The 22,240-nt window shown below is 40.9% G+C and overlaps 1 long non-coding RNA gene across 1 annotated transcript; it reads right to left on the bottom strand.

Annotated features, from left to right (window-relative positions):
* Positions 1–993: 993 nt before the first annotated feature.
* Positions 994–1,774, bottom strand: LOC121109906. Its single transcript, XR_005857641.1, has 2 exons — positions 1,425–1,774; positions 994–1,274 (listed from the first exon to the last, which is right to left on the bottom strand). It is a non-coding gene; the product is annotated as an uncharacterized LOC121109906 (long non-coding RNA).
* Positions 1,775–22,240: the final 20,466 nt, after the last annotated feature.

Here is a 22,240-nt window from a genome sequence, read left to right as displayed (position 1 = left end):
TGGACTGATTTAAATGGAAGTCAACTCCACTTGAGTACAGTGGGTGGAATGATTCCATGAAAGCTGTGCATGCCTGCAAAATCAGGAAAAAAAATGAAATAATGTGTACTTAAACCTTCAGAAATAATTAAGTCATGTGTTTCTGATTATACAACAAATGGTTGGATTAGACTGCTTAGAAGACTGGGGGACAGAAAATAAATGTTATCTTTCATTGTGTATACATATCGTGGATATATTTTATGAGATTAAAGTGATACAGAAAACATTTCCTTTAGCAGGCAGTCACAGGCAATTTGCAGGGCAGGGACAGAACTGCTTAATTCCTCTGTGTATAAAGGACACAATGTACTGGCCTAAAACTGCCTGCTATGAAGAAAGAAAAGAGAAAATGGGGGCTGAAAGCATCTCTGTGTTCCTGGCTGCAGCAGCTCTCCTCTGTCAGTTGCCTCCATCTTCTGCCAGAGACGATGGTGGGGACCAAAATGGGGAGCAAGTGGTTTATTTTAAGTGAAGCCAGTATTTATGGTTTTCCTCATTTTCCCCTTGGCTTAGATCCTCTTTTCTAAAGATCTGCTAAAGATCTTGCTGCTTTATGACACATTTGACTTGTACACATCCTCATCCTGCTTTCTGCCCTGTTGTGTCCGTGTCTTTCCATGCATTCAGGTGGGTCTGTGTGAGACAGCTGTGCGAGGCCCCTTCATGGAGTCAGGTTAGTGAATCAAATGCACTGATCACGACATCCAAAACAAACAGGGCCCAAAATTGCAAAGTAAGAAGGATTTTGCCTGTAATTCTGCGTCTCTTCAGAAGAGAAGCCAAACTTTGAAGAGAGTTGGCAGAAGGTATTGAAAGGAGCTTTTCTTACCAAGCAAGAAGAACAGTCGGGTGTTGGAGTGATTACCATCACTTCACTTTTTTTCACCTGGATTGGGTTATCCTCTTTTTTTTTTTTTTTTTCAAACAAAAACCACTTGATTTGTATTCAACTGGCAGTGAAAGCAGCTTTTATTTGACATTGTTTAAGACTGTCTGTTCCTTAGAAGCGAAGCTCTTTTCTGTGGCATAAATGAATAATTGTAACTTCCATGGAAATTCTGAAAAGAGCATTCATGGAGGAAATCGGTTATTTAGCCCCTTCTGGAAGAAAGGGCTTCATTCCTTAATAACTACTGATGTTCTTTCTTCGCAGCCTATGTGCGTTCATATGGCCTTAAGTAAAAAAGGACCTTTATACGTGGGGAGTACAACTTGTTCTTCTTCCTTTGGCACTGGAATAGAGTAGAGGGTGAGAAATAATGTAAGGATGCAAGACTTCAGAAGAGGGGACATTTAAAAAGAGCTGAGGTCAGACCCATATCCAGGATCTGATCCACCTCTTTATTCTGGCACACTTCTAGGGTCCAGGCTTTCAGATCTACCTCAGTGCCTATGAGTACACCAAAACCTCTCCATTTGCTCTCCCATCTCCTCCACAGGTTGCCCAGAGACTGTGGAATCTTCTCCTTGGAGATCTCCAAATGTCACGTAAATATGGCCCTGGGCCCCCTGCTCTGAGTGCTGGAGCAGGGGTTGGGCCAGATGGACCCAGAGGTCCCTGCCAACCTCAGCCATTATGAGATTCTGTGATTCTTTGAAAGCAGGCAAGTATGTCTATGCTATGAAACATGTTGAACCTTGTCCAGGAACACACATGTCACAAATGGGATAGAGCTATGTCACTGAGGCCACTGCCACTGATACCACCTGGGACTATCTGCAGAGACACTGTGGCACATCTTAGAGCCCTCATCTACCAGTGGAAGCAGTAGTACAGTAAGGAGATGGAGGCAGCTGGACACTCTTCTCCTCTACATCTCGGACTGTCTTTTTTTACTTCAGGAGAGTCACTTGTATTTGCTTTTCAAGTCTGCGTTTGAAGAAAAATTCATCTGTTTATTGCAACAAAGAGGACTTGAAAATAGACAAGCATGCATGTATTCTTAGGTCAGAAGTGCACTTGCCTCAGATGATAATTATTCTGTATTTTTAGCATCAGGGTGGGCAAATCTTTCTATTTTCTCCATTGAACAAAAAATAAAAATAAGAATTCCTTCCTGTTACACACCCAGTACTCACAACATTTGTTACTCTGACAGCACTGTCTACTTCATTAACGCACGTGCAAAAGCAGCCTTAAAGCAGGCAGGTGAATGCAGCCTGGTTTATTTTAAGCTTGTCACTTTTTTTTTTTACTAATGTGAAATTTTGGCTTAGTTGGACTTTGCTGTCCCAAATTCTTAAGTTCAAATGCTGCAGTTCTAATGCAGATCTAATGCAGTCTACATTCAGCTCAACATTCAGAGCGCACACTTGAAGCTATAGATATATGCAGAGTAATGTCACTGTTTTAATTGATTCTTCTATTAAATAATCCTAATATTTTCAGTTTCAGTAAGCGTATTTTACAAGAAAATCCCTCATTTGCTTAAATAAAGCATATTTAAATAAATATCTTTAAACTGCTTTAATGTTTTCTCTATTTTATTAAGATAGAGTAACGATAAAAATAAATTAAGAAAGAAATTATTTCTCACAAAGGCCTTTTTTTTTCCCATAAAGTAAAAGCTTCTAGAGATTTAAGATGAAGGGATTCAACCTCATTAGCAAGCTAAGTCGTGTCAATCTGTTTATGTGGATAACAAATTAAATTTAAAATGGAATAAGAAATCAAGTGAAACATCTCTTTAAGATGTCACAGAAAGCAACACTGTGGAGCTTTTGTTCACATTTCTATTTATTAAAATGTGTCTAATCCTGTCTTCTGGCAAAGAGATCCAAAGCACAGTGCTCCAATGTGATGATAGACATTCCCACCTGAAAGGAGATTGTAGTGAGGAAGGAGATGGTTTCTTTTCCCAGGTAACTAGTGATAGAACAAGAGATAATAGCTTTATGTTGTGCCAGAGCACGTTCAGGTTGGATTTTAGGAAAAATTTATTCTCAGAAAGAGTGATGAAGTATTGGATTAAGCTGCCCAGGAGGTGTGGAGTCAATGTCCCTGGAGGTTTTTAAGAAAAGGGTAGACGTCACGTTGACATGGTATAGTAGTATGGTGGTGATGACTGGACTATATAATCCCAGTGGTCTTTCCAGTCTTATTGATTCTGTGATTCTGGGCTCCTCTTTCCTTGGCCATAGTAAGTGCAGCCTTGTCTGGGCTGAATCCCTCCACAGTGGTCAGGGGTCAGCGCAGACCAACTGGGCAGATCTTGACTGCTCTTTGGACAGCACACGTAGGTTAGGTGGATGTGAGGAGGTTGGAGCTGTGTCCTGTCCTGTCTCCAAGCTCAGATATTGGAAGAGAACTAGATCACTTTCCCCATCCTTTCTGTATTTTAGTCTTTCCTACATTTCTCACCAGATTCATTTATGAGCTGTATTTAATAACACCCCTGGATGGTTTTTAAAAACATGCTGTTTTAATGTTTCTTTAACAAAACACAAATTCCCATCAGACATAATTTTATAGTCTTATTACTCATACAAATGTTGAATTTCCTCATTATTCCTATTGACCTTGGCTTTACTTAAATCCTGTGGCTGTGCATTAGTGCTTCTGCATAATATAAAATCATTTCCCTTTGGTAGGATTTACACTACACTGCTTTAAATATGATTGAATATCTCCTTGTTCTTGCAAGAAGGCAAATAAGGTGTCCTTTACCTGGCTGTCCGTTCTTATTTGTTTCCAAATTAAACAGCTCTCCAATTATTTGCTCTTTTGCTATAGTGCTTTGCATAGCCCTTGAAGATCATTTGCAGATTATAACAGTGGAGTCAGGCAAGAGGAAAGGAAAATGGACTGGAGAGATTTGTAGTGTGGAGGACAAAGACTGCGGCCATTTCTTGAAACTCTCTTTCCCCATATGTCCTTTCAACATAAAATTTATCCTCCGAGATGACTGCATGGATTGTCAGAGTGTAGATAGCCTTTGATGATGCAAGCAGAGAAGGAAAACAAAGAAAATTGTATTGGAAATTGGACCTACCTGATGCAGAACGATCTGAGAATCTGGTCATCAAATGGTTGCAAAGGGATTCCTGACAAAAAAGGGTGGGAACAGATGAGTGCTGCGATTTTGTTTAGTAGAAGTGAGAATGAAGTTAAGTCAGAAGTGTAACTTTTAACCTTGTCTTGTTGATGCTACAATGCTATTGATTTTGTGTGTTATGAGTGCATCTGCATTTTGCTTTCTTGTTTTTATACTATTTTTTAAGATTTTCTTAAGGTGTCAGACACTACTGCCCTGTCTTCTCAAGCAAACTATACTTAAATGGCAAATCTGCAAGTACAGGACTGGCATGGAATTTTCCATTTTGTTAGAAAGTGTGTATTTGTCAAAACCATCCTATTTTAGTGGGAGCATGTGTGCCAGCTTCCTCAGGAAGAATTTTGCTGTACCTACCTGGACTTTCCAGTGAAAACAGCCGGCTCAGTCTCCACAACAGCCTGTTTGTCAAAGCACATATCTCAGGTATGAGAGAGCCAGAGTAAAGTTCTTGGCTCCAGAAAGCATATCCCATGTGATATGAAGAAAAACAGCTCTAAAAGGAGAGAACAAGAGCCCTAATTTAGGAAAGCCAAGAATGCATCATGAAGGCACTTACAATGGGGACGAATAATCTCTGAGTTCATAGTCTGAAGGCAAAATAAAGACGTCACCGAAACCTGCCACATCTCACATGAGCTCCCTGAGCTCCAAGATGTTGAATTATGGTACCCCATTTTAGCAAAGAACGTTAAAAAATATCAGTACCCCCCATAACTGAATTAATTACCTCCTTGTGAATGACTAGCATTCAAAATAAAGTTTGAGCTGTGCAAAATGATGCTGTTAACACATCTCTATTCTACTCATAGAAACTTCCCCAGCAGTTGTTGATGGCTCCGATCGCGCACTACCACTCTAGGATTAAACATCTTTTCTATGCAAGAACAGAACTCAAATCAGCAATGAACATGAGACTACAGCTTAAATTAGCCTTACCTAAGAATGCAAGACTTCAGAAATTGCATACACTGAGAGCCAAGAGCTAGACATATTTTTTATGACAAAGCTTTTATATCTGCCTTGATGTTACTAATGTAGTCTTTTTAGCTAGAAAGTCCTTAAACAGTGTGTTTCACAAAGAACTGAATTAATTTTAATTGAACTTAATGGCATAGCTGCCAATTAGTAGCAATGTTCATTTCTATTCTACTGAGATTCCCTCAAGAAATGTAGTGCAGCTTAAGATTTTGTTCCTACCTTAGACTGAGTTGGTTGTATCTGCATATTTCTCAGCCAAAAGGTAATTCAGTCAGTTTTTCTGATAACCAAACCACACAGAGGTCGTGATACTATGTTTTGCACTTGTACAATTGTACTCACCTTCAGGTAAAGTACTGATTGCAGTTGTCAGATTCCACATGCCTGCCCAGCAACACAAATAGATTGTTACAGCACCATTTTGCAAAACAGGAGTTTATTAATTTTTCTTCTGATGCAAATGACAATCCTTCTATTCACCTTTACAAAATCTTCCTTTCTCTGGAAGAGCCAAGACTCTCCGTTGGCTCCACCATATTTTCCATTGCATTAATTCCTTATAATATCCATACCTGACTGCTCGGAGAAGCAAGTGGGCCCTGTAACCAGCAGTTAAGATGAAACTAGACCTCAAGCTTTGTTTCCTTAGGAGATATCAAACAACGACTTAAAGACTTTTGCAGTTTCCTTCTTTCACTCGTTTGTTTCATCCTTCCTTTGCTGCTTCTGTTTATGTCATCCAATTCTGTCTGACTCTTTGAAAGAACAGAAGTGTTGCAGCAAAAAGACCAACACAATGGTTTTCTGAGCTGCTGACATTCTGTTACTTCCCTGGATCTGGAAAAATTAAGTTCTCCACACATTCTTTTTTGTCCTCTTGACAGTCAAAGCATGTTCACAATCTACATCGTCTACACCAACTAATAGTCCATGAAATTCTGATCACAAAATCATGTTTTGAGCCATCCTGCAAAACAAATATGTATTACTCCCATAAGAAAGGATTCTTTTTTCTTCAATCTGATTCCTTCTCTCCATTTCAGAGCATGTCAGAACTTCTCTTTGGAAAGATACAATGGTGCATCCTTCTATACACTTGTGTCCTTCTAACACTTGGACCACACTGGAATCAAGAGATGCTCCGGGCACTAGAGGACATTTTCTCCCTTTCTGCATCTCCATCAGGGATGAGATACTGGTCTGAACACCAGTACAAACTGTATTTCAGAAATATCAGGGAGAACAATGCTGGTTTTCCTAGTGGCATGTCATACTCACCTATGAGTATCCTCTTGCAAGTAGACTGAATTATTTTTCTTGAATCTTCATACCAGAAGTATAACTAACGAAATAAAATGGGATTTGTTATGGTCTTATTATCAGTCACCATCAGTGTTACTGAAATCAGTGGGATAACAACCTAAAGGAAGAGAAGGTGCTCTGTTAATAATAGATGTGACCTGCCTCATCCTTTTTTTCAGAATACTCTCCTTTGTAAAAGAAAACCACTGTGTTAACATAGTCACTCTTTCATATAATATCCTTTGCCTACAGTGCAGTACACCTGCACAATGGTGGAAAACGATATGGAAGGCTTGTAACCTTCTGAACCTAACACGAGACTGCTACTGAAGCACTGAGTTACTTGACTTAGCCATTAACTGAGGTATATGCAAACACACATATAGGTGTTGTAACTCTAAATGTAACTGATGGAGTAAAATACCTCAGGTAGGGAAGTTATTTTCATTGTTATCCATGTTTAGGCAGCAGTGTAGCAAGGTTCCCATCTCCACATTTCCTCTCTCTGCCCAAGAGGCTGGAGGGACTAAACATTTCTCATGACCTTTATGTGTTCAGCTCGTTGACCATAACTGTGAACAGGTGCAAATACCAAGGGATTTCTGTTACAGCTAACAAGCACATTAGCTTATGGCTCCTCCCAGAAACCTGGGAAAATTAAATTTTTTCCCTAGACACTTTAATGAGCAATACTTCCTCTCTTACAAGCTCTGTAAGCAAAAGGAATGCTATTGAGAAAAAAAAAAAAAAGGAACCCGGAATTACTTTGGGAAAATACGGTGATGATTAACAAATGTTCCTATCTGTATTCATTCCTGTCCTCCGGTATCTTTGGCAGTTGGTTCCCACGCCGCTACTGGATTGAGTGAATCCCCATTAGAGAAATGCACTCTTCCAGATTCTGTTTCTCAACAGACCAAAACATTTTTATCTTTTATGGAAATAGTGTCTAATCCATGATTGATAATTTACACCCTCCCTTGTCAAGCAACTGCTGCCCACCTGTACTTCAGAATACCTGAGTTGGTCTTGAGAGACTTCCTAGTTCAGGTAATCATTCAACTAGAACACAACATAATCCATGTAATCATTCAGTTAGATTGAAGATGACGCCTCAGCTGCTGTCTCTGGCCGCAATGCCTGGAACTGCCCTAGCATGGTTGAAGTTGTAGAGATGTGAAGTAGAGGGAGGTCATCTTTTCTGTCCTGTTTCCCATCATGGTGTTGTACTTTTTGCCTGATAATGTGCATTACGTAGTTGCAGTAGAAGTGAACATGGATCTACATCAAACTCAAGAAGTCAGACATCTCCTGGGATGCATTTTTTTCTGCCAGTAGCTGCTGCGTTTTCCTTTCTCTCCCATATCCCTCTGACGCAAATTCAGCAGAAAAAGCCCAGAGAAAAAGCAGAAGCAATGAAAAGAACCAGAACAATGAAGATCACACGCTCAAAAGCAAGGCCCATGCCCTGCCCGTCTGGGTCACACTCAGCTTTCCTAGTGGTGGTGTTGTTGGTGGCCCAGCCACAACTCTAATGGGTGCTTGGAACCCTAATGGGGTCGGTACTGACTGCATGCCACCCATGGGTATACAGGTGGTGGCTTTCCTTGGATGTTGAACTAGAGGAGCTGACATTAACAAAGATGGTTCAGGTAATAATTAGTCATATAGGTCTCCAGCAGATAGATAAAAGTGTGTTGCCCCCTGCTTGACAACATCATGGCATGAACGGTGGTGCCCACTCCAGCTCACACGTCAAATTCTCTCCATGCCTCAAGTCAAAGTGATTACCCACAGGAGGGATGAATAATCAGAGCTTGAGAAAGAGGCCTATGTAAATGTGATAATAATTATGATGAATACGTATATATATGAATGTATATAAAAAGTGATGCACAAGCAATTGCTCACCACCCCCCACTTGCTCTCAGCTAACCTCTAAGCAGTGGAAGAGGGCAAGATGAACTCCCATCCCCTTCAAAAGTCCTTCTGTTTGATGTCATCTGTTATGGAATATGTCTTTGGCCAGTATGAGTCAGCTGTCCTAATTCTGACCTCTCCCAGCTCCTTGGGCCCTTCAATGAGAGCAGCCTTGGCTCTCTGCAACACTGTTTAGCAGCAACTATAAACATCGGTGTGTTATCAACATTGTTTCTCTCCTAGAATCAAAACATAGCATCATGCCAGACACTCTGAAGAAAACAATTCCATCCCAGCTGAAACTAAAACAGTCTCTCCAGGGGCTTGGTTCCTCAATGGCTGCATGCCACTAGTATGGTGGAAACAACAACGTATCAGTGTCCAAGCCCTATAAATTTACCCACACAGCCTGAGGATGTTCTGTGCTGCTAATTTCAGTCCTGGCCTTTCCATCTGCATTCCCTCTCCTCCTGTCCCACTCACCCACTGTCATTTTTCCTCCTAGACATGAAGCCCAGGTACATATTTGCAGAGTTGGTGTCCAAGCCCAGGTGAACCCCACACACCTCAAACCTCAGTCCTATTTCATATTTCCCTCACTACACAATGGCTGCTTCTCAGTTCTGCTGAAAGAGCCCTGCAGTGCTCATCAGTGTAAATGTGTGTGAATGTGCAGCACAGACAGACATTTAGGCTGAGCAATGGCTCAGGCTGCTGTTGGCATCCTTCCCCATTTGCAGAATGCTGCTTACAGAGTCTCTGATCACTGTGGCGGGATGCTCACCTGTGCAAACTCTGCAGGCCAAAATTTAAATGTTCCCCCTACCTACAGCTGTGAAGCCACTCTCTTTTTTTTGTTGTTGTTTTTGTTTTCTACAGCGGACTGAACAATTGCTTTTCAGGCCAAAATTTAATCCCAGTTTTGCAACAATGGACCATAATGACCTGAAGGTGCTTTGGATTTGACTGTTGTTTTTTTTCTGGTGTTTTTTTTTTTTCTTCTTTTCTGAAGTAAGCCAGATTTACTAAGAATAGAGATTTTTCCTTGAGGATCTCAAAGGAAAAATCCAATTTTATTAAAGATACCATGGAGAATGATTGCTACTTTCACTTTTTATTGCTCTGCTCCACAACATAAAAATATATGAAACTTGTTCAACCACATATCTAGTCATACAAAGGCAATCAAAAGCACATTACAAATAATATATGATTCAACACAGTGCAATATCATTCATAATACAATTCTAATAATCTCAGAAAAAAATGGAATTCCACAGCCTATCAGATTTTCCTGACCTGCATGTAACAAAGATTGGATTAGTTTTCATCCAGCACTTGTTTCTGTGAGGATGAATTAAGTTAGTGAGGGGAGGAAGCAGAACTTACACCATGTGTCTCTGTATCTACTGCTGTTATTCTAAATGGAGTACAATAATCCAAAGGAAAATAATTTTAAAATGAAAATAAAATTAGTAGAATAAGGAGGCCTGACAACAAATGAGCAAGTTAGTAATTTGGTGTGAAGCCTGTAAATTCAAATATGTGCTACAGCCCAACAAAATTAAAATCTGAAAGTGATGGAAAGTGTTCTTGTTTGCCATCTGGCAAGTTTGGTGTCCAAAGGCAGTCCCAGACCTTACTGAAGTCAGTGGTCTGGCTGGATATTTTTCAAGGTACAACAGAACAGCTTGGGCAGAAAACAGCAGAAATGGATCAAAACAGTAAGAGATCCATAAATAAATATTAAACCATGAGTTATTGTAGAAAATCTTTAGAAATTAGAATCTCTGAATTTCTTAATGTTTTCTTTGAACTGAGTAGTAAATCGAGACAATTCTTTATGTGACAAATCTATGCTGCTCATTTCCTGTATTGGCAAAGTCATGAACAGGCACAATTTCATGGCTATGGGCCCGTGGCTGCATTTGAGCAACATTGTCTATGACCAGTTGGCTTGTAAAGAGGCTTGTAAAGAAGTGGCTTTAAAAATCAGAAAGTACATGGCAGAGAACAGTGGTTCAGTAGGATGGGCAGGCATCACGGTCACACGTTTGAGCAGATTTGTGTTTAATGCCCTGTTCTATCCAATGCAGTGAACGAGTGGGAGGGATGCTCAGGGAATTTGCCACGTGCTCTACCAGGAGAGTGCAGATCCCCAGGGGGTGTGGTGACAAGGTATTTAAACATGAAGGCACCATCCATTCTTTTCCCTGTCTCATTGCTAACGTGACTTTTGCTACCCAGCCCCTCTGAGGTGGGTAGTGACTCAGAGACACAAGTTGCATTGCAGACTGTGCAATGATGGTAGGCTGAGAGGTAATGGCCTTAAGCTGCCCCAAGGGAGATTCAGACTGGATTTTAGGTAAAATTTCTTCTCTGAAAGGGTTGTAATGCATTGGAACAGACTGCCTGGGGAGGTGGTGGAGTCACTGTCCCTGGAGGTGTTTGAGAAACGCATATATATGTTAGGTAGGGACATAGTTGGCATGGTGGTGATGGGCTGATGATTGGACCTGATAATATTAAAGGTATTTTCCAACTTTAATGATTCTATTATTCTATTATTCTATGGTCTGTTTGAAAACCATGTCCTTCATGTAAAGGGGAAGAACTGTAAGACAGGCACTCCTGCACTGAAGAGATGGAGAGAAAATAATAGCAGAAGGCAACAGCTTCATAAGTTAAAACATTCTAACCTTCATTGAAACAAGGATCAATGATCCTTGCCACTTCTAAAAACATCCCAGAGTGTTGCTCCAGACCACGGCTGGATCCAGCAGAATGAGCTCTGTCTGTGCAAGTGACACAGCTGGACTGAGGCCCACATGTGTGATGTGTGGGTGCCAAGCTGGGATGCTGGTAGGGGTAAGTGGGGGTAATGTTTGAGGCTGACTGGCCCAGGGGCCCCATCTTGTTCCTTGTGCCAAAACCCACGCCAATCATGCTGCAATACTACCCAGAAAATTATGTGTTGAAACGAGAACAGAACCAGCTTAATACTGATTAACACAAAGCCTCTGGTTGAAACGATGTGCAGATTTTTAAGCCTTTTTTTCAAACTGTCTAAACGATGAAAAAGGGTACATTCTTTATTACTATCTATCTTGAAGTAAATTAATTTCCATTCCCCTGAAGCAAGCCTTAGGGAGTGAGGAAGAAGCACAAGAACTAATGGGGAAGGCGTCGCCTATGTAACACCACCAAAAATATTCAGTTACTCTGTCCCTGCAAAGCCACTGAGTAATTTAAAGTAATAAAACATCAGAAAACAGGACAACTTGCTTCTCTGTAATTTAAAAGCATAAAAGGGAACTGATGTTGTAATTACAGACTGAAAAACCAAAAGCCCAATTTTTTAAAGTAGTTTCAGAGGATTTTTTTTTTTTTTTTTAAATTGCTATTGGCTCCTTCAAAGGGGACCCAAAGCCTCCAGTAAAGGACTTTGTTCCAATTCGAATACACTGCAGAAAAGACACGTACCCCAACAAGGTCTGTAGGGGACCATGGCAGACCAGAAGTGGGTAGTGTGGTACAAGGCAGGTATCTATGCTGCAACTAGAATTTCCTTACACAGAGGTAAATGAAACAAGGAGATATTTAACGTGTTTATTGCATTTTCCGTTGGACCAGATCTGTATCCTCACTTTACAGATCAGCCACGTGAGGCACAGAAACAGTAAGATCAATAGGAAAAGGGCTGGTGAAGAGTCCTTCAAGATTAATTAACCTATCATGTGTGCCTTTCTTAAAACTGATGACCATTCTCCAAAACAAGCTAATGTAACCTCAAACATTGTAGGACCATCACTACCAGGTGAGAAATAATGTACCATTTCTTCAAACGGAAGAAAAAACAAAGAAGAGGCTTTTCTAGTGAACCTTTTAAAGGAAATGAAGGCAGACAACATAACTTTAAGGATAATGTGGCTTTTCCGATGAAATTCTTTGTTTTGAGGTAAGAGGAAGCCACTTTCAGCAGCTGTGTCCTTCCTTAGCAATTCAAGCTGATGGTGTTGGTCATTGTCCATTCCACTTGGAAGGTCAAAAGCGTTGGTTTCCTCCCTTGCCTCAGGAACGCATTGTCTCCCGCATATGCCAGAACACATTTGCGGGCAAAGCTTCTGACTTTCTCATTTCCTTTCCTGTTTTGTTGTGCTAAGATTTTAAGCTGTTGGCTTCAGAGTTCTCTTTTTATAAGCCTTTTGCCTTTGTTTGTTGTCATTTACTTTTTAGCTTTTTACATTTTAGCTGTTTTTGTTAAGACGCCCAGTATCGTTCAGGCATGGATGCCCATAAATTAAAATACATTACTAATGTAATAAATTTGTGTCACCACTGAAAGCCAAACTGTCCTCTAAACAGAGCGGTAGACCTCTAAACAGAGGAATAATTGAGACTTTGGACAACGCCCAAAAAATGAAGCAAAAGGTATCTGATCTGAGAGATGGAAAGTATGGAGACATATGAAGGGTTGTTCACATAAGATTTTAGTAGACTGCAAAGTTCATCAAAAGAGCTTTGTAAACTCAGATGGACATGAAATGCTGAAAACTTTCATGGAGAACTTAGATGAATTATATGCTTAAAAAACTGTGGTTGTCCTAAACTATTGGGATTAAATGCTAAAACAGGCAGCATATTTTGACTCCCTTAACACATGAGCCAATAAGCTTAAAAGAGCAAAGACTGTGCACTACCACAATTATAGGGAAAGTTTGCTTATTGCGTCATCTACCTATGAAGTGAAGAGTTCAATGATCAAATAAAACAGGCTGCTCTTTTTCTCAAGCCTTTTCTTTGAATATTCAAATGAGGTGGGTTTTTTTTTCACTTTTGGACTACAACTACAGAAAAAAATATCCCCTAGGTTTTACTGCTTGTTATGTCTCAGCTGTGATCAATGCAACTCACAGATGAATCTTCAAAGACTTAGCAGTTCTCTTCATCAGTGTTCAAAAATGCTAGGTAAGATCCATCCTGTACATCTAGGAAACAATGAAATTGTGTTGTGGTTTTAGCACCAAGCAGAGCTGTCCTTTTGTGCCTAAACTGTCCATCAACTGAAGAAGATGTCTTGGAAGGCTTTCAGAAGAATATCTTACTGTGTAATGTTGAAGCATAATGCTAATCGAGGAAGATCCCCACCCAAGGAGTCTTTAAAAACCTGCTTTTGTACAAGTTGAGACCTTAACTACACAGGGAATGTGGTCACTTCAATGGTCCCAACATTAACCTGGAAGTTAAGTTGCCTTATATTATGTGAACTGGATCCAAATCATGAACTCCCATTACATACACTTTCAAGTGCCCCTCATATGAAGAATTCACTGTTTTTATATAAAAAGATGTGTCACACTCCTGTGAAGAAGTCAAACATTATTTCTCCCTAAGAACTGATCCACAGAAAGGAGACAAAATAGGTTAGGTATGCAACACATAATTAAGAACTCAAAGTTGTACCTTGTCTTTCATTTCCAGGACAACCTGCCAAGGAATAAATCCACACCCATGGTCAAACACCATCTGCAAAATGCTGAAAATACCACTGCTAGAAGACATTCTCCAGGCTAATATCAAACTGTATTCTAGCAAAAAGACCCAACCTCCTAAACTGTAAATTCTGCTGTCCAAAATTGCTTGTGTTAATGTGTCTTTTTAATTTATGGTGTATCAGTATTATTGATGGTCCTCTGTGTAAATTCTGCCTCTAGTTTCCTGTAAATCTGAAGTGTTTTCTTAAAATTCCATGGCTGGTTTGACTTTTTAGACTTTTCAATATAATAATTACTGCTGTTTTTTCTTTTCTTTTCTTTTCTTTTCTTTTCTTTTCTTTTCTTTTCTTTTCTTTTCTTTTCTTTTCTTTTCTTTTCTTTTCTTTTCTTTTCTTTTCTTTTCTTTTCTTTTCTTTTCTTTTCTTTTCTTTTCTTTTCTTTTCTTTTCTTTTCTTTTCTTTCTTTTCTCTTCTCTTCTCTTCTCTTCTCTTCTCTTCTCTTCTCTTCTCTTCTCTTCTCTTCTCTTCTCTTCTCTTCTCTTCTCTTCTCTTCTCTTCTCTTCTCTTCTCTTCTCTTCTCTTCTCTTCTCTTCTCTTCTCTTCTCTTCTCTTCTCTTCTCTTCTCTTCTCTTCTCTCCTCTCCTCTCCTCTCCTCTCCTCTCCTCTCCTCTCCTCTCCTCTCCTCTCCTCTCCTCTCCTCTCCTCTCCTCTCCTCTCCTCTCCTCTCCTCTCCTCTCCTCTCCTCTCCTCTCCTCTCCTCTCCTCTCCTCTCCTCTCCTCTCCTCTCCTCTCCTCTCCTCTCCTCTCTTCTCCTCTCCTCTCCTCTCCTCTCCTCTCCTCTCCTCTCCTCTCCTCTCCTTTTCCTTTCTTTCCTTTCTTCTTTCTCTTCTTTTTTTTTCTGTTCTTTTTTTCTCTTCTCTTCTCTTCCCTTCCCTTTCCCTTTCCCTTTCCCTTTCCCTTTCCCTTTCCCTTTCCCTTTCCCTTTCCCTTTCCCTTTCCCTTTCCCTTTCCCTTTCCCTTTCCCTTTCCCTTTCCCTTTCCCTTTCCCTTCTCCTTCCCTCTCCCTCTACTTCTTCTTTTCCCTTTCCAATTCCCATTCATTTTCTTGTTTTTATTTGATAATCTAACAAAGTGAAATCCTTACAGAAAAAATCTTCCATTGGAAAGAAGTTCTAAAAGTCATGTGTTGTTTTTCATATATTTTCCCCTGGATATTAATAACATTTTCACATATATTTTTCCTAGTAGAAATTAATACAGCAGATAAGAGCAATATAAAAGCATATCATAATGACATTCAAACTCCTGGTGTCATCATTTCTTCAGTGGAAAGTCTCAGTTTCAGTTTTCCTAACCAGAAAACCTGTGCAACTAGATACTTCTTTAATAACCATAGTTGCAAAATTTCTACATGAAGAAGTCCTTCTACTGTTAAAATCTGTGAAAAGGTACATTGTCCTTCAGACATACACAAGATGTCTTGCACCACCATATTATGGGAGAGGATGACTATGAACAGCAGTTTTTGCTAAGATGGGAAAAGTTGCATCCCCTCTAATTCTTCACTTTGGATCTTAAATATGACATTTAAAGGTAACTAAGAAATACTGAAAATATTATGGTATTATTAAAGCAGTCTGAAGCTGACTGAAAAAAAAAGCAGTAGATTTTTCAAGAGAAATGAAAATCAGGGCTGATTTTATTGTTGCTTATTCCCTGTATGTGCAGTTCTCAGGAGTTTGTCCAGTTTTCAGTCAGAATCTGGCCACAGGTCAAACTCAAAGGATCTGGATTTTTTGTTAATTTTAATTTGATGGAAAACTGGTCAGCTTGTTACCTCACTCCCTCCCTCATTGCTGAGAGCTGAAATGTGCAGTAGATTCTGCACTTGAATAAACCTTTCTCTCTGGTCCACTGCTTCTGTGCAGGCCATACTGAAGCACAGATAGGAGATGGAGATTTGTGGCTCTGGCTCTGGTCTGGTTAAACCCCCATCAAGTTCATCAGGGTTAAACCTCTTACAAATATTTTTGAGTAAGATAATTTGGATCACATTTAACTGAATCATCTGCCATGATATTTTCCCCTTTTAGTGAGGTACAATTCAGTTATTCATTTGTGCTAATTAATAATCCTTTGAGAGCCCAAGCATTAGTAAATCATTTTTTCCTTGCTGCCAGGAAAATTATATGAGGGACTTTGTATTCATTGCTCTACTGCCAGAGGAACTATACCCAAGAAAGGAAAAAACAGGGAAAGACAGACTGCCCATTCTGTAAAAGCATCGAAGAGTCTTTACTTGGCTTTTTTTCCCTGTACAAGGCACACATCAGGTTTTGCTTCTCATCTCCTTGAAAAAAAAAACAAAACACAAAAAACATCAGGCCTTGCTGACCAAATGGGAGTCTTCTACAAACACATCTCCTATAACCTGTCAACTCATTTGGAAAAGAAGAAATCCTTTCCAGGGCACTTTTTTCTTATCAGATATCAGAGTCATAGAACTGCTCTGTTCCTCTAAGACCAAGGCTTCTTAATGAGGACTACTCGGCAATTCCTACATCACAGCTTTAAGACAATGTGCCCAGCTGTGATTTAATGAGGATGACACGTCCCTCCTGCAAAGATAAACAACATGAAACTTTCCCGGCAGTGTCTGTTCCAGTCTGCTGGAGAGGACATAGTTCAGTGAGGACATAGTTCAGTGCTCTCAAAACTGCTCTTCTGCTGAAGCACCTTCTCAAATGCAGCAGCTGAGCTGAGTGTGCCGTGTCCAGGGTGTTCAGAAACCGTTTGTTGCATGCACAGACCGTGGAGCTAACATTTCAGTCTGTGGTGGTTGCACACTGATGGGCAGCTGAGCTCGGTCATGCTGCCCTCTCACTCTCCTTCCTCAAAACAACATGGGAAGAAAAGAACACAAGAAAAGGCTCATGGGTTGTGATAAGGACAGGGAGATTACTTGCCAATTACTGCCATGGGCAAAACAAGCTCATCATAAAGGAGACTGATTTATTGCCAATTACTAACAGACCAGCACAGTAAGAACTAAAACCAAACTAAAAACATCTCCTTTCCATCCACTCTCTTCTGCCTCCTCCTGTCGAGCAGCACAGGAGAACAGTGGATGTAGTCAGTCCATAGTGCTTAATCCATCTCTCCTTCATGGCCAATCTGCCCCTGCTCCATGGGGGGTCTCTCCCATGGGTTGCCATCCTTCCCAAATTGATCCCATGTGGGCTTGCCACAGGTGGCAGATATTACAGCCTTGATCCATCATGGGTCCCTACCACATCCTTCAGGACGGCACTACTCCAGCACGGGTCCCCATAAGCAGCAACTCCCATGGTCCTCCTGCCCACCACGGGCTCCTCTGCAGGGGCTGCAGCTCCAGCCTGGGGCCTGCACCTGCAGGGGCTCTCCATGGGCTGTTCTTCCTCCAGGCCTCATCCACTGCTGCACCGTGGTCTCTTCCAAAGGTTGCACATGGAGATCTGCTCTGTGTGGTGCCCGTGGGTTGGTGGCTGCTCCACCATGGACCTCTCCTGGGCTGCTGCAGGGAGCTTCTGCTCCACACCTGGAGCACCTCCTGCCCTTCTGCACTGGCCTTGGTGACTGCAGGGCTGTTTCGCACACATTTCTCATTCCTCTCTCTCAGCTGCTGTTGTGCAGCAGGTTTTCCCTTAAATCTGCTCTACCTACCAGTGTCACTTATGACTCAGCTCTTTTAGCAATGGATCCCTTTTGGAGCTGGGTCTGACATGGGGCAGTGCTGGGATCTGCTCACAGAGGCCACCCCTGCAGCTTCCTGCTCCCTAAAACTTGACAAATATACCTAATACAGGTCAATTCATTTCATTGTTCACATCTAACCATTCTTGGATAGTGACTGGTTCTGTTCTCATATTAATTTAAACTGCCTGCTTTTTTTGTGTACACCTCTTTTATCCATTTGTCACTGCTAAATTAATCAAACTAAAAACTTGCCTAAATATGTATTAAAATGTTCATTCTTATTCAGCAAATCTATCTACATATTAATCAAATTTATCTATTTTTTCATAAGGGACAATCTTATTCATCTATATGATGAGCCCTAAGAGATAATGAAACATAATTAATGGAGAGGTTTATGAATTCATTATGTAGAATTCTGGCCTGTCAACAGAGAAGAATAGCTCATCCCCATCCCACAATGTGTAATCCCATCTCCATTGTCTCCAGATAAGAGACAAAGATAGTATGTGGGTTGGAAATCCTTTACTTTAATGTCCAAGTAACTACTTGATTATATAAATATATGGGTTATCCCTCAAGAAAACAATTTCTCCTACAAGATTATGTAGTATTTGGAAGGCACCCAAGTAAGATCTTTATAAAACTGTCTGGTTTTCTGGTGGTTTTGTCCTCAAACGAAACAGATGTGCTCAGGTTTTGCTGCCCTCTGCCAGTGCAGGCACAAGTACTGTGGTAAAGAAAAAAAAAATCTGGTAACCAAGCCTTTGATATAGAAAAACCACATGGAGTTGAGTCATAAACTGTGGACACAAGACAACTAATTATGGGTTATGTTAGGCACGGGGAACAGGTTAACTGCTACATAATTATAATTGAGATCGCTGTGGACACAGTCAAGGAAACCCTGTTAATAGAAAGAACTAAATGAAAATATATTGGTATCTATGAAAGAATAAAAGTCCTGACTGTTTTCTTTAGCTTCTTTGGTGATTGCAAACTTTCTTGATGTCTTACCACTGCTGAAGCATTTTACTTACGGAGCCTGAATAGGATTTTATATTTTTTTAATAAGTTCCCTATGTGCACTATGCTGACAGTTGAGTAAAAGTCCAGATACAAATGACACAAAGCAAACTGGAGGTCTTAGAAATGGAAAACTTCTGTGAAATGGATTGTTGAGGATAGAAAGCAGAAGATCGTACCAAAAGGGATGGCGGTCAAAGGGCTACAGAGAAGTGATATCAGGTTGGATATTAGGAAAAACCTATTCAAAATAGTGATCAGGCACTTGGAATAGGCTGCCCAGAGAGGTGATGAAGTCACTGTCCCTGGAGGTGTTCAAGAAACATGGAGATGTGGCACTGAGGGACATGGCTTATTGGGCAATATTGGTGGTAGGTGGATGATTGGACTAGATGGTCTTAGAGGTCTTTTCCAACCTTAATGATTCTATGATTCTCTGAAAGGCATTGGGAGTGGGACTTGTTGGAGGACGTGATGGGTGACAGAGGCCTGTGGCTGCCCCAGGCATCCTGCTGGCTCGGGCAGAGCTGCCTGCTCAGCAGCCACTTCGTGTGGACAGAAACTTCTGACATCAACAACAGAGCAAGAAATGTGAGGTGAGCAACCAGACAGGTTGTATCCCTGAGGCTTCCCTGAAGTCCTGACTCAGACTGGTTTGCATGCTTCCCCATTTCCTCCTAGCAGGATGGAAACTTTCATCCTAGTTCCTTTAACTTGTCCTCCAAAAATACACTCTATTTCTGTGTGCACACCTATATATAGCTTCCTTCGATGTCACCTCTCCATCAGAGGCTGCTTCCCATTGACACCAGCTAACTGTGGTACTACGTTTGAGGTTGAGGTGATGGGTCTCTACCAGGGTGAGTGGGCAGGCAGCCAAATGGGTGTCTAGTTTTCTTGACCTTACTGTAGCATCACAGTTTGCACAGCAAAGCTGCAGGTAAACACTGTGGCACTCTGGGTTCCTCTGTTTACCATACTGATTCCGCTTTCAGTGCCTTTGCAGGAATCCTGTGGGTAAGACCGGGCAGTGCATGCTGTGCACCAGCAGCCACCAACACAGGGAATTGCTCTGTCCCACCAGGCATTTCCTTCCAGCTGCAGGTCCAGCTCAGTGGCTGAGACACTCTTGTTCCTTGTGTGCTCTTGTTCCTTCAGGCAGAATTCCACACATCTTGGATTTTGATCTGCAGTTATAAAGGCACAGGTCCCCTCTTTATATCATCATTAAGACTATCTTAATGTCCATCACCTTCTCCATAAAAACTTCTGGAAATGTGTAGATCCTATATATACTGGAGAATGTGCATCTGCGTAAATCACGTTGACATCAGTAGCAAGTGTGTATAAAATCTATCTTGCAAGCTTCCATAGCTTTCATTACTGAATACAATTCAGTCTTCAGCAGACTGAATAGCACCAGAGCCTGAGATAGTACTGATCCCAGTACTGATACCCGGCTTTAAAGTGCAATTCATTCATTTCCTGTGCTAAGGATTCTCCCTGTGTAACCACTTCTAAGTCTTTGCCAAGATTTTGCATCTCACCTTATGGCTCCCATCGTTTGCACTATGGATATTTGTAGTGCCTATTAAAAAAATTGTGGAAGGCTTTTTGGAACACTTACATAAATTGCATTTTCCTCCTCACCTTTTCAGCAACTAGCCTGAAGGCTGCGCAATTCCAGTCACAAATTGCTGCTCCCCACTAGCTAAACCTGTGATTTGCAAAGACAGAAGCACTTGTGATTCCCCTTCACACAAAGAAACGTTCTGTCTCAGGACCTCAACCCTGAGTTATGAACATACAGAGTACTGAAGTCACTGCATATTAGAAACAGCAAGTAATTACAAAACTGCAGAAGGTGACAAATAATTACTAAGGAAGCGTATTTAAATGTCACCATAGTTTATTTTGACAGATGAGCCTATCTTGAAGGATTTCCTATGGGAGAATCAGATGGAGAAACAAAGATCCTCCAGTTGCTTTTTAATATAAAGGTGATTTCTGTATTTTCTTTTTATTATCTCCTTTGAAGAGAACTGTGACTCAGAGAGGCACAGGGTTAAGAATGGAATGAACATTAAAGGCTCCTGTCACTGCAGCTGGACTCTGAAAAGGATCTTCAGAGACTCCAAACCTGTGATATTTTTTGCTGTTTCTTCTGGCAGTGGTGTGATAGGATGGGAACCGCTGCTCCAAGAGAAAAAAAAATAGAAGAGATATTTCAGAAATCTTTTATGTAGTATCTATCAAGGGCCATACACATCAAGGCATCAAAGTTCAGGGATCCATTTCCATGTAATCTGATGGACCACATCAGTTTAAAAAAAATGAAGGGAAAAAAAGAGAGAGAGAGAGAAAAAAAAAAGGAAGCAAGAAAGCCAGCACTGTGAGGTGAATGGGAGATGTTAGATTATCCAGGCTACCTGCTGTGTAAGAAGAGAATGTGGCACCAGCATAACTTGGGTGATTGCTAAGTCATTTCTATAGCAAAAGCAGCTGCTTTTGTGTGTATCAGATCTTGGCTGGGTAATTTATTCTGTTTTCGTTGCCTCAGTGTGCAATGCTACCAGCTCTGCGCTGAGCCCCTGGCTTCATCGCTCTTACAGGAAAAGAGCTTGAAATGACACTCCGCTGTAAATGTGTCCCTTTGATTCCATTCACATGAGGTAGTTTATAGGCCATTCCATTTCTTGGTTGCGAGCAAGTGCATGTTAACACTGCAGAGTCAACTGACTTAAACGTTCCCTGTTAACCTTCCACCGAACCTGAACTCCGTAAGTATCACTGATAGATTGGTGCCATGGGCCAGATCTCCCCCTGACAGTCCACAGAACTTATAAATGGAAGTATCATATCCACTTCAGAAACCGTCTTACATCTGCTGATCAAATGTTTCCAACATACCACTGGCACCATCTAATTCACAAGCATTGTTATTTTATTTTATTTTTTTTTTTAACTGACACGTTTCTCTCTTTTATAGTCTTATTTTGGTTGCAGGCACCTATTTCCTTCACGTCCAGTTTAGGTGCGGGCCACCTTTGCAGAACTAAAATGGAGGAATGAGCAAGGGAAGTGGAATGCAGAGTATGAGAGCTCATGAGGAGAAGGTGCCCTCCATGACCACCAAGGAAGCCTTACTATCTACGTGGTGGGCCATTCCAGAGCTGCCGTTAAGGTAGCTCTATTTTGGCATAGGAGGAAATAATCAATCACTTCTTAAATTGGTTTTCAACTTCATGGACTTACAACAAAGAATAAAGAATCCCCCTTTATTTATTTGATCTGGGCACACTGGTGGACTCGTGGACTGGTGGATCTCTTACAGCACAACGCTATGTAATCACGAAGCCTCTTCCAGAAACTCCTGAAATCAACAAGAGTCTTCCCATGGATTTCAGTGGCCTTTTATCTCCAGCTCAGTGTGCCCAGGTGACTAGCAGTGCCAGTTCTGACCCTTTTGAATTCCTTGAGCAACAGCACATTTTATTGATCCGTGTTGCCCAAATGAGCAAATTTTATCACCCAGGCCTCAAAACAGCAGTGGCACGGACACAACCCCTCATATATCAAAAGTCTGGATGGAGAATACAGAATTTGGTACACATAAATTACTGCCAGTTCTGCATCCCACTGGCATCTTCTTACAGTGTTTTATTTTCTCTGTGTAGTATTTTCTATT

Source organism: Gallus gallus, chromosome 2, assembly GCF_016699485.2.
Source record: "Gallus gallus isolate bGalGal1 chromosome 2, bGalGal1.mat.broiler.GRCg7b, whole genome shotgun sequence".
Taxonomy (NCBI): Eukaryota; Metazoa; Chordata; class Aves; order Galliformes; family Phasianidae; genus Gallus; species Gallus gallus.
Note: the sequence above shows the minus strand (reverse complement) of the source record. Positions and strands in the feature narration are given on the sequence as shown.